The sequence below is a fragment of the Triticum aestivum genome, chromosome 5B (genome assembly GCF_018294505.1).
Source record: "Triticum aestivum cultivar Chinese Spring chromosome 5B, IWGSC CS RefSeq v2.1, whole genome shotgun sequence".
Lineage (NCBI taxonomy): Eukaryota > Viridiplantae > Streptophyta > Magnoliopsida > Poales > Poaceae > Triticum > Triticum aestivum.
The window spans coordinates 190,404,274-190,417,642 of record NC_057807.1 but is presented as its reverse complement, the minus strand read 5'-3'; positions in this window follow the sequence as shown (position 1 = coordinate 190,417,642).

Here is a 13,369-nt window from a genome sequence, read left to right as displayed (position 1 = left end):
GATAATGCGGAAAACTTGGAACTTCGGAAAAGAAAAGATGGAGCATCTCGAACCGAGAAATGTGACATGATGAACAACGATGGAAAGAAGAAACTAGATCACTTGAAACAATAATAAGAATTATGTTATGCGTACCCTTCACCAATTTAATTGATGACAAGCAACGGATTTGGCATACTACTTATTCTTCTTGAGGGAATAAGGATAGAGATAGCGCAAACTTGAGAAGGTATTGCTGGAACCACCAGTGGGATTTGGAAACAACGAATGAAATGATACGGTAGCAAATGAAGAGGAATCTCGAACGAACCACCGTAAGAATTGAAAATGAAAGTAGCAAAGGCACAATTCACCGGAAAGAATGAAGATACTTGAGGGAATTTAGATACATGTGAACAAAGAGATCATGAGCTTATTAGAGAATACTTGAATGATGCACCGGTAAGATTTGGAGAACGGTAGCTACACGCTGAGAATGAAGAATTATTACATGATGGCCTTCAGAGGAAAGAAATGGAAACAACTCATGAAATGCTCCGGATGGGTGAAAAGAATTCCCACAATCGAAAACAATTATGAGAGGATGGCATCAAACTTGAACTACGCATATTTGGAAGAACGGGTAAGGATTTAAGAGGAACTCTTCTTCGGTCTTCAAAATCCGAGAATGACGAGGAGAAACAACACCAAAATTGCTGAGATACTCCGGGAGAATGAAAAAAAACTGAAAAGGTTGAGCCAACAATGAAAATAATTTGAACGAGATCTTGGAGAAGGCATGTGACTGATGGGATCCATTCTTACGTCACACTTAAAAGGAATTTGAGAATAACTCCGGGAGAATTAGAAGAGTTAGGTAAGATCCTGGGAAAAGACCTGTGGGTTAGGGCCCACTTGAAAGAAACATTGTTGAAGGATTTTAAAGAGAGGTTGCACTGATTGAATTAAATGGCTTGAATGAGATAACAACCTCGGAATAACTTGAACAGATTGAGAATAGAAACACGAATCTTCTGAGATATCTTCAACACTCTGGAACAAATGAATAGCAAGAGGTGAGTGATTGAGAGGTGTACTGGCATGAGAAAGCATTTGACATGAGGAAAGGAATATGATCAACACTGAAAGCTTGAATAGGATCCACCGGAGAAGCAAGAAAGAACGAAGGATGATGAACTTGAAGCTCGTGAGTATCTTCACGAGGGATCACCGAATCAGAACATTGATTGAAAAGAGTGAAGTGACTTCACATGAATAAATGGATACTTGATTAAAATAAATGAGTCCTTGAAGAAAAGGGTGGGAGGGTGGGGAAAAACAAAGACAACTTGGGGAAGATGGAACAAACACCATTGAGAAAACTTAGAATTGATCTCACAAATGTTGAAATGATCGGATCCACTTGAAGAGAAGCACACCGGTTGGAAAGAATTGACATGACAATCTCGATGATCAAGAAGGGTTACCACTCTCATAGAAATATGAGAACACCGGTTAGGAAAGGTATGGAATCAACACTTGACATTGAAGCAACTCGAATACCACAAATAAAAACAAAACAAAGGATTTGGCTTGCAAAATAAGCCGGAACAAATACATATGATAGAGATTTACCCAATCCCATATCATGCATTTGTCGGAAAGATATTCTAGGTGCTACTTGAATTCCCACCTATAAACTCCTGAAACTTTCTGGTTATGCAATCTGGTGTTGGGGATACAGGGGAAGCAATATATCTCACCCAAACTAACAATACCTACATCCAAGCTGTATCCATCCGTCAACACATAACCAAGAAACCTTCGGAAATTGTGTACCTCAACCTTCGAAAAGCATCCGTTATACGAGCTATGGCAATACTCCCGAACTCCCCAGTACTGGGTGGCGTCGAGGTTATCTCACCAACAACTGCATAAAAGAGATTTTCGATGTCGGCAAAACTCAGGTATTCCAGAACTGCAATGATAAAATTATGACGACAACACCTCGGAGCTCAACTCCCCGGGACACTGCCACAACCCCTAAATGTCAGGAGGCACCAAGAACAATGTTCTTGTCATAAGAATATCGGAACGATCCCAAGATACCCGCGTGATCCTAAATTTTTTTAGTGAAATTTGAGGAGAGGAAAGACAAAACATCTACGTCAGGAGACCTCACCAGAGCGACGAAGGGACTGAGGAGTAAAAAGAATCCTACTCTCCGATATATATATAATCCTAAGACTCAAAATAGTTTTTTTTCTAGACTCAACAACGGCCAACAATCAAGGGGCTCCTATGGTCGGTCGAGGCTCTAATACCAACTTGTCACGCCCAAGATGCGACCCTATCCTAAAGGAACTCGAAGGTCCCACCAAGGATAGAAGCGCATCTTGAAGACGCTTTTGCAAGGTGTATATCATTACATCAACATTACATAATAGATGGGGATACATACAAAAGGCATACAATGTCACACAAATAAAACATGATCTTACATAAGAGCACCATCCGACTACGGATGAAACACAAACAGAAGCTCAAACAATATCCACCCTGCTAGCCCAGGCTGCTGACCTGGAACCTATCCCCTGATCAAAGAAGAAGCAGAAGAAGAACTCCAAAACAAGCAAACGTCGCTCTCGCGTCATGATCATCGCATAACCTGTACCTGCAACTGTTGTTGTAGTAATCTGTGAGCCACGAGGACTCAGCAATCCCATTACCATGGGTATCAAGACTAGCAAAGCTTAATGGGACAGGAAGGGGTAAAGTGGTGAGGTTGCAGCAGCGACTAAGCATATATGGTGGCTAACATACGCAAATGAGAGCGAGAAGAGAAGCAAAGGAACGGTCGTGAAGCTAGAAATGATCAAGAGGTGATCCTGAACTCCTACTTACGTCAAACATAACCCAAAAACCGTGTTCACTTCCTGGACTCCGCCAAGAAGAGACCATCACGGCTACACACACGGTTGATGCGTTTTAATTCGGATCTGGTGTCAAGTTATCTACAACCGGACATTAACAAATTCCCATCTGCCACATAACTGCGGGCACGGCTTTCGAAAGATAATACCCTGCAGGGGTGTCCCAACTTAGCCCATGATAAGCTCTCGCGATCAACGAAGGATATTCCTTCTCCCAGGAAGACCCGATCAGTCTTGGAATCCCGGTTTACAAGACATTTCGACAATGGTAAAACAAGACCAGCAAAGCCGCCCGATGTGCCGACAAATCCCGATAGGAGCTGCACATATCTCGTTCTCAGGGCACACCGGATGAGCAAGACGACGGGTTGGCATAGACCCTAGTTGCCTAGGGGGCGCCGGACATCACTCAGGTTGGACCAACACTCGAAGGAGCACTGGCCCGGGTGGGGGTAAAATAAAGATGACCCTCGGGCTCCGGAAACCCAAGGGAAAAAAGGGCTAGGTGAGGCAAATGGTAAAACCAAGGTTGGGCGTTGCTGGAGGAGTTTTATTCAAAGCGAACTGTCAAGGGGTCCCATAAATCACCCGACCGCGTTAGGAACGCAAAATCCGGGAACATAACACCGGTATGACGGAAACTAGGGCAGTAAGAGTGGAACAAAACACCAGGCATAAGGCCGAGCCTTCCACCCTTTACCAAATATATAGATGCATTAATTAAATAATAGATATCGTGATATCCCAACATAATCCTGTCCACCATGGGGCAATCTTCAACTTCACCTGCAACTAGCAACGCTATAAGAGGGGCTGAGCAAAGCAGTAACATAGCCAAGCAACGGTTTGCTAGGAAGGGTGAAAAAGGTTAGAGGCTGACATGGCAATTTGGGAGGCTCGATAGAACAAGATGATAGGTAGCGCAACATAGCGATAGAACAAAGCAATTAGCATGGCAATGATAGTAATGTGATCCAGGGTAGCGGTCATCTTGCCTGAAATCCCGCTAGGAAGAAGAACGAGTCCACGAAGAAGACGAACGGGAGTAGTCGAACGAATCCTCACAATCGCAACATTACCGGAACTAAGAAGCAACACCGGAAAAAACAAACAACATGGTAAATGCACAAGCATAAACATGGCATGATGCACAATCAAGTATGATGCATGTCCAGTTTAAAGAGGCATGGCATGGCAAAGTGCAACAAGCAATACTACAAGTTAAGTGGAGCTCAATATGCAACGAGTTGCATATTGACAAAACACCACATTCGAGTTATTTAGTTCGCTCTCGTTTAGGTACACAACAATATTCAATGTTGTTAAACATGGCAAGGGGTGTAACAAAAGTAAACTAACTATTTAGGCAAGTTTAAATGAGGCCGGAACAACAAACAACAATTCCGGAAAATCCTCATGAGCAATATTCAAATTTGGTACTGTTCTGGGCTAAAACATATTTTAATGTTGTGAAACAATGAAACAAAGTGCACCAAGTTAAACTAGGCATTTTTCCACCCCATTTACATATAAATTTTATTAAAATCGGAGCAACGGTTATTTAGTTATGAAATAAATCATTTTAGCATGGCATTTATGCAAATTTAATCAAACAGCAATTTAAAAATTTTAAACATGGATGAAAGTTGCACATTATGAAACTAGATACAATTCTAAGCATTTTACATGTCTAAATCATTTTAATCCGATGCACGGTTAATGAGTTATTACATGCATGATGTGCAAGGGCTTTTCTGTAAAACTGTAAATCCGGGATAAATGGCAAAATCGCTGGACAGAAAAAAACAGGTTATGGACCGAAACTGGAGGGGCTAGGGGAGCGGCTCACATTGGGCCTCATGGACCGGCTGGGGGATGTAGAGGCGCTGGGCCTTGGCGTGCTGGATGCGACCCAGGCGCGGGTCAACGCGCGGCGGCAACGTGCGCTCGTTCTCTGCTCGGAGGAGGACGAGGTAGAAGGCAGGGGGTGATGCAGGGGAAGCAGAGGCGCAGCGGGACTCCGGCGCGGCAGGGAGCTCGGTGGGTGGGGTCGAGCTGAAGGAGCTCGGGGGCTCAGGTGCGGGAGCAGAGGAGGAGGCCTCGCGACGAGAAGTCAACGCGGGCGCCTGGCTCATCCTCGAAGTAGAGGAGGAAGGGGCACGACAACAGGAGGAAGGAAGCGGCGGCGCTGGAGGGTCCTGGTGGCCGGATTCGGCGACGCGGCGGGGCAGACGAGGTCCTGGAGGCGCTCGGGCAGAGGTGGGGAAGGCCATGGCGCTAGAACCTTGCTGGAACAAGCGAGTCCCTGCCCGACGAAGAGGAAGCGGAGGCCGGCGCGACGAGAAGCAGGGGACGCAGCGGCGGCCTGATGCGGCTGGGACTCCGGTGAAGGGCTGCACGACGGGGAGGGTCTTGGTCGTCGGGGCCCTTGGCGGAGGAGGTGAATCTGGCGAGGCAAGGTCTTGGCGGCGGCGAATTTGCCGGCGTCGGGGACGAGGTGCTCGGGGAGCCCCTCGGGGCGAGAGGAGGCTGGCGTGGTCTTCTCCCGATGGAGCAGAGGCAAGGGAGGAGCAGAGCTTGGGGCGGAAATGGCGCCTAGTCGCCGGAGACGCGCGAGATGCTTTTGTTTGCGGGGACGGATGAGCTCGGGCTGCAGCCATCCATGGCGACGTCATGGGGCTCCTGTTCGAACAACAGAGAGACAGAGGAATGAGAGGGAGAGAGATAGAATCAGGAGGGAAAGGGAGCAGGGATCTCGGGGCACTCATCTGCTAGTGGTGCTCGTAGGCGGAGGGAGCTCCGGTGGGGATTGGCCGGCTAGGGAAAACGAGGAAGGAGGAAGGAGCAAGCTTGTGGTTGGTTGGGGGATCGGGAGGGGAGATCCCGAGGGGGACTCGGTGGAGTGGTGGCGCGGAATAGGAAGGATGGGACTGCTCTCCTAAAAATCAGGGTTAGACTATTTATATAGCAAGTGGGTTTTGCTTAGGGGTTTAATCGAACCCTCCGATCAAAATCGAACGGTCGAGAAATATAGCTTAGGAGAGTCCAACAAAGAAAACGGAGATGTTTTATAGATGTTTGGGGATGATCCGGATCCAACTATGACGACAGACCTGGTTCGGGTTCGGGCAAGTTTTTCGGACGCACGGAAGAGGGGGGTGAGAGGGGTTAGGTGGTTTGACAAGATGGAATGGAAAAACCCGGTTGGTCTCGGAACGGCCAACAAAAGCAAGGGGGGGCACGGCAACTACGAGCGGATGCAAGTTTTATGAAAACAAAGTCGATGCAAAGCGCATGATGCTATGAGATGAAATGCATGACATGAACAAACTGCAAAACAAAAGACAAAACCCAACCACGAAGGAAATATCATATCGCATCTCCGGAAAAGGCAAGAGTTGGAGTTACGAATATGGAAAGTTGTATCCGGGGTGTTACAAGCAAGTAGGCAGAGGGTTGAATCTCCGCACGCACCCCAGAGTTCGAACCTCAAGGGTCTGCCGGAACCCGAAATCCGACATTGTCCATGCCTGGATCTTGAACGACATCGTTGTTGTTTTCGTCAGGAGTGTCCACCATGTATACATCGTAGGTAGAAGTGGCCGTCCAACGCCCTGTAATAGGCGGGTTTTGGCTTTTCTCAGCGTCGACATCATTGTCCTTGTCGTCGATGTCTTCCAAGGTGTAGTATAGCATGTCGGTTAAATCCTCGGCAGTGGCTATTAAGTGGGTGGTGGGTGGGGTGAAAAATTCCTCGACCTCAGCCCCCAGCCCGTGCTGGGTGTAGTTCAGAGGCGAGGCTTCCGTAACAACAAGAGATTGCATTAAGCCCAATGCTTCATCTAATAGCAAAAGCTGGATGGGAGTCTATGGATCTGTGGGGCCAGACACTTGATTGAGTCTGGGGGATGCTGACCTCAGCAATTCAGAGTTATCCTCCGGAGGTGAGTCCGGCTCTTTTATGACTGGGAGAGTCCCATTTGATTCCGGGCTTACCAATGGCGCGATCGCATCTAGGTCTCCAGCTGAGAGTTCCATGGTAGGAGAGAGTCCGGCGGGGTCGATCCCCTCGTCATTGGAAAACGCGATCTACCCTAGATCTAAGGCCGATGCAAGTGTGAGCATTGGCCCCTCGATGGGATCTGATAGCGGATCCGAAGGGCCCTCTTTATGAGGGTGGAGAGCATCCGTCGAGGCTGCGAATCCCTTGAAGATTAGATCCCCTCGGATATCTGCGACATAGTTCAAGTTCCCGAACCTGATCTGGTGACCAGGGGCGTAGCTGTCGACCTGCTCGAGGCGACCGGTCGAGTTGGCACGTAGCACGAAGCTGCCGAACACAAAGACCTGTCCGGGAAGAAAAGTCTCCCTGGACACAATATCATTGTGGATGAAGAGGCGCACCATCAATCCTTCCGTTGACAATACAGCGGAGCTCTCAATGAAAGCACCAATGTCAGTGTCAAAACCAGCAGATCTTGGGTAGGGGGGCCCAAGCTGTGTGTCTAAGGATCAATGGTAACAATGGATAAAGGGACACAATATTTATCTAGGTTTGGGCCCTCTTAAAGAAGGTAAAACCCTATGTCCTGCTTGATTGTATTTGATAGGTATAGGGGTTACAAGAGGTTATCTACCTCGAGATCGTAATGGCTAAACCCAAGATTGTCTAGCCTATGAATGTTATGATCCTCCCTCCGGTCTAAGCCCTCCGGTTTATATAGACACCGGAGGGGCCTAGGGTTGTATAGAGGCGGTTTATAGATAAAGGAAATAGCATATCCAGACACTTAATCTTGTCGTTCACGCATACGGGAATCCTAACCGGACACGGGAGGTGGCCTTCTTCCTTCATTTTTACAGCCCATTAGTCCAGCCCATACTGAATAGACCGGATGCTCGAGGACCCCTTAGTCCAGGACTCTCTCAGGGGGTGCTGGCCTCAACGTGATCTCCATCATGACCTTCGAAACACTCCAGGTACCCTATGACCAGCTGATGCGGACCAGGCCCTTCTTCGGGGTGATGGATGGATCCACTATTCCCATGGGGCAAGTGCGCCTCCCCGTCACCTTCGGCACCTGCAACAACTACCACATGGAGCTCGCCGACTTTGACGTGGCCCACATTGGCCTCCCGTACAACGCCATACTGGGGTATCCTGTGCTTGCCAAGTTCATGGCGGCGACCCACTAACAACCCACAAGTGTAGGGGATCGCAATAACTTTCGAGGGTAAAGTATTCAACCCAATTTATTGATTCGACACAAGGGGAGCCAAAGAATATTATTGAGTATTAGAAGTTGAGTTGTCAATTCAACCACACCTGGATAACTTAGTATCTGCAGCAAAGTATTTAGTAGCAAAGTAGTATGATAGTAATGGTAACAATGGCAAAAGCAAAGATAATAGTTTTGTAGTAATTGTAACAGTAGCGACGGAAAAGTAAATAAGCAAAGCACAAGATGTGAAAAGCTCGTAGGCATTGGATCAGTGATGGATAATTATGTCGGATGCGATTCCTCATGTAATAGCTATAACATAGGGTGACATAGAACTAGCTCCAATTCATCAATGTAATGTAGGCATGTATTCCGAATATAGTCATACGTGCTTATGGAAAAGAACTTGCATGGCATCTTTTGTCCTACCCTCCCGTGGCAGCGGGGTCCTAGTGGAAACTAAGGGATATTAAGGCCTCCTTTCAATAGAGAACCGGAACAAAGCATTAGCACATAGTGAATACATGAACTCCTCAAACTATGGTCATCACCGAGAAGTATCCCGATTATTGTCACTTCGGGGTTGTCGGATCATAACACATAATAGGTGACTATAGACTTGCAAGATAGGATCAAGAACACACATATATTCATGAACACGTAATAGGTTCAGATCTGAAATCATGGCACTCGGGCCCTAGTGACAAGCATTAAGCATAGCAAAGTCATAGCAACATCAATCTCAGAACATAGTGGATACTAGGGATCAAACCCTAACAAAACTAACTTGATTACATGGTAAATCTCATCCAACCCATCACCATCTGGCAAGCCTACGATGGAATTACTCACGCACTGTGGTGAGCATCATGAAATTGGTGATGGAGGGTGGTTGATGATGACGACGGCGATGAATCCCCCTCTCCGGAGCCCTGAACAGACTCTAGATCAGCCCTCCCGAGAGAGATTAGGGCTTGGCGGCGACTCCGTGTCATAAAATGCGATGAAACTTTCTCTTTGATTTTTCTCTCCACGAAACGGAATATATGGAGTTGGAGTTGAGGTCGGTGGAGTGTCAGGGGGCCCACGAGAGAGGGGGCCGCGCCCGGGGGGTGGGCACGCCCCCCACCCTCGTGGACAGGGTGTGGGCCCCCTGGTGTTGATTCTTTCGCCAGTATTTTTTATATTTTCCAAAACTTGCATCTGTGGATTTTCAGGTCATTCGAGAACTTTTGTAACTTTTGTTTTCTACACATAAAACAACATCATGGTAGTTCTGCTGAAAACAGCGTTAGTCCGGGTTAGTTTCATTCAAATCATGCAAGTTAGAGTCCAAAACAAGGGCAAAAGTGTTTGGAAAAGTAGATACGTTGGAGACGTAGCAACTCCCCCAAGCTTAAACCTTTGCTTGTCCTCAAGCAATTCAGTTGATAAACTAAAAGTGATAAAGAAAAACTTTTACAAACTCTATTTGCTCTTGTTGTTGTAAACATGCAAAGCCAGCATTCAGGTTTCAGCAAGTATTACGAACTAACCATACTCACAATAACACCTAGGTCTCACAATTACTCATATCAATGGCATAATCAGCTAGCGAGCCATAATAATAAAAACTCGGATGACAACACTTTCTCAAAACAATCATAATATGATATAACAAAATGGTATCTCGCTAGCCCTTTCTGAGGCCGCAAAGCATAAATGCAGAGCACCTTTAAAGATCAAGGACTGACTAGACATTGTAATTCATGGTAAAAGAGATCCAGTCAAGTCATGCCCAATATAAACCAATAGTAATGAATGCAAATGACAGTGTGCTCTCCAGCGGGTGCTTTTTAATAAGAAGGGTGATGACTCAACATAAAAGTAAATAGATAGGCCCTTCGCAGAGGGAAGCAGGGATTTGTAGAGGTGCCAGAGCTCGATTTTAAAATAGAGATTGAATAATATTTGAGCGGCATACTTTTGCTGTCAACGCAACAACTATGAGATGGTTGTATCTTCCATACTACATGCATTATAGGTAGTTGCCAAACAGAATGGTAAAAGTTTATACTCCCCCACCACCAACAAGCATTAATCCATGGCTTGCTCGAAACAACGAGTGCCTCCAACTAACAACAGCTCTGGGAGAGTTTTGTTTAATTAATTTGATTTGCTTTGATCTTTTTGGATCATGGGACTGGGCATCCCGGTTACCGGCCCTTTCTCGTGAATGAGGAGCGGAGTCCACTCCTCTTGAGAATAATCCACCTAGCATGGAAGATATAGGCAGCCCTAGTTGAAACATGAGCTGCTCGAGCATACAAAAGAGAATTTCATTTGAAGGTTTGGAGTTTGGCACATACAAATTTGCTTGGAACGACAGGTAAATACCGCATATAGGAAAGTAGGGTGGACTCATTGGAACAACTTTGGGGTTTAAGGAGTTTTGATGCACAAGCAGTATTCCTGCTTAGTACAGGTGAAGGCTAGCAAAAGACTGGGAAGCGACCAACTGAGAGAGCGACAACAGTCATAAACATGCATTAAAATTAATTCACACCGAGTACAAGCATCAGTAGGATATAATCTACCATGAACATAAATATCATGAAGGCTATGTTGATTTGTTTCAACTACATGTGTGAACATGTGCCAAGTCGAGTCACTCAATTCATTCAAAGGAGGATACCATCCCATCATACCACATCATAATCATTCTAATAGCATGTTGGCACGCAAGGTAAACCATTATAACTCATAGCTAATCAAGCATGGCACAAGCAACTATAATCTCTAAATGTCATTGCAAATATGTTTACTTCATAATAAGGTGAATCGGGAACGATGAACTCATCATATTTACAAAAACAAGAGAGGTCGAGTTCATACCAGCTTTTCTCATCTCAATTAGTCCATCATATATCGTCATTATTGCCTTTCACTTGCACGACCGAACAATGTGTATAATAATAATAGTGCACGTGCATTGGACTAAGATGGAATCTGCAAGCATTCAATTCAAGAGAGAAGACAAAGTAATATGGGCACTAAGTTAAATAAACAATCATGCATATGAGAGCCACTGAACATTTTCAATATGGTCTTCTACTCTCGACCCCCAAAGGAAAGAAAAATAAAACAATTTACATGGGAAAGCTCCCAACAAGTAAAGAAGAAAGAGAAATCTTTTTGGGTTTTCATTTTAATTTCTACTACAAGCATGGAAATTAAACTAACTAATTTTTTTTGTTTTTTCTCAAGGTTTAACAAACACACAAGAAGAAAGTGAGAAAAAGAAAATTAAACTAGCATGAGTAATACAATGAAAGAGTATGAGCACTGACGACTAGAATAGTGTATGAACATGAATGTAAAGTCGGTGAGAAATACGTACTCCCCCAAGCTTAGGCTTTTGGCCTAAGTTGGTTTATTGCCAAGGACTGCCGGTACTATCACCGGTGTACTGGGAGGTGTAATCAGGATACCACTGGCTGGCCATCTCCGGGTCCCACTGGTAAGATGATGCACGATAAGGGTCCAGTGCAGGTTCCGGCTCAGGCTCAGGTTCTGGAGTGGATGCTTGGCCTCGATGAGCGCACACCACTTCCGGTGTGACAAGAAAATTATCTGCAATCAAATCAAACAACAGAGGCGCAGGCAAAATAATAGTCTCACTGTGTTTCTTATTAAATCTCAGGTTCTACAAGAGCGTCTTATCTTTGTTGTCAACAATGAACTCATGTGCTACCATGCTCTTGTAATCTAAAATGTAAGGAGGCAATTTTGTCTCCTCTTTCTCATGGTGCCTAATAGGTATCTTAAAATGTCTAGCAAGAAGTGCATCATAGATACCTCCAAAGATGGGGCCTTTTGTATGATTCAGGCTTAGCCGTTTAGCAATAACGACACCCATACTAAAACTATTATCTCCAAACAAGGCATGGTGAAGAATGATAATATCAGGAACATTGAAGTTTCCACTATTTCCACGACCAATCAAGCATCTACAAGCAAATATGGCAAAGTAGCGTAAAACAGGAAAGTGTATGCTAGAAATTCTCACATCGGAACCCTTCTTTGGATCCCCTACAGTGATAGTGTTAACAAAGCCATCCACATCTCTACGATGTGGTTCCTCTAATTTTCCCTCAAAGGGTATCCTACATAATGTGCAAAAATTACGTAAAGACATTTCCCTGAATTCATCATATAAATGAAATGATACTGAAGGCGGTGACTTCTTAGGATAATAATACAAGTTTTGCACGAAAGTATTGGTGAGTAAGAGATACTGATCGATCCGGTCGTGGAGGAAATCAGTGATACCTGCATTCTCGATCAAATAATAAAAATCTTCATAAATTCCAGCTTCTCTCAAGAAATTATCGCATGGCCATTCACACGGCCGTACTTCCGCTATGCGAGGAAGATTATACTTAGCCTTTTCCTTCTCTTTAGCTTGTTGCCTAGAGCCTACATCATGCATTAGAATTACTTTGAACCTCATACATTTAACATGCAAGCTCAAGAACATGGTCACCTATGCAGCAAAAATTTGCAATGAATAAAGCACTATAACAAAAACTAATTGGACCAATGGAGGAGTCACATACCAAGCAACAATCTCCCAAAGCAGTTTTGTGAATGGAGCTTTGAGCAAGGAGATCGAAAATCGCAGCAAAATTAGTTAGAACTCGCGCTTGAGCTGGATGGGGATTTTTTTGGGAAGAAGATGGAGTGTGTGGGTGCTGGCATAAGTGGAGGGGGGCCAGCAGGGGCCCACGAGACAGGGGCGTGCCCAGGGGGTGTGGGAGTGCCCTCCACTCTCGTGCCCTGGTGCTTGCCCCTCATGCAGTGATAAAGTGACTAAAATCCTCAAATTTTCCTAAAAAATCATACTAAATTTGCAGGGCATTTGGAGCACTTTTATTTTCGGGTTATTTTTTAGGGACATTTACATATGTGCCCCTAACTCGAACCCACTACTCAGATTTGCCACTAATTTTGAAGCATGCTCAAATTTACCCCTCTGCTGTTAAGTCACTACTCAGAAATGCCCTTTCGTACAGTACTGTAGCACTTTCCGTCCAATACTGTAGCACTTTCCGTCTGCTACAGTACACACGGGCCTTTGACGGTCAAAGGCCTTTGACTGGACGAAAGGGCATTTCTGAGTAGTGACTTAACAGCAGAGGGGCAAATTTGAGCATGCTTTGAAATTAGGGGCAAATCTGAGTAGGTGGTTCGAGT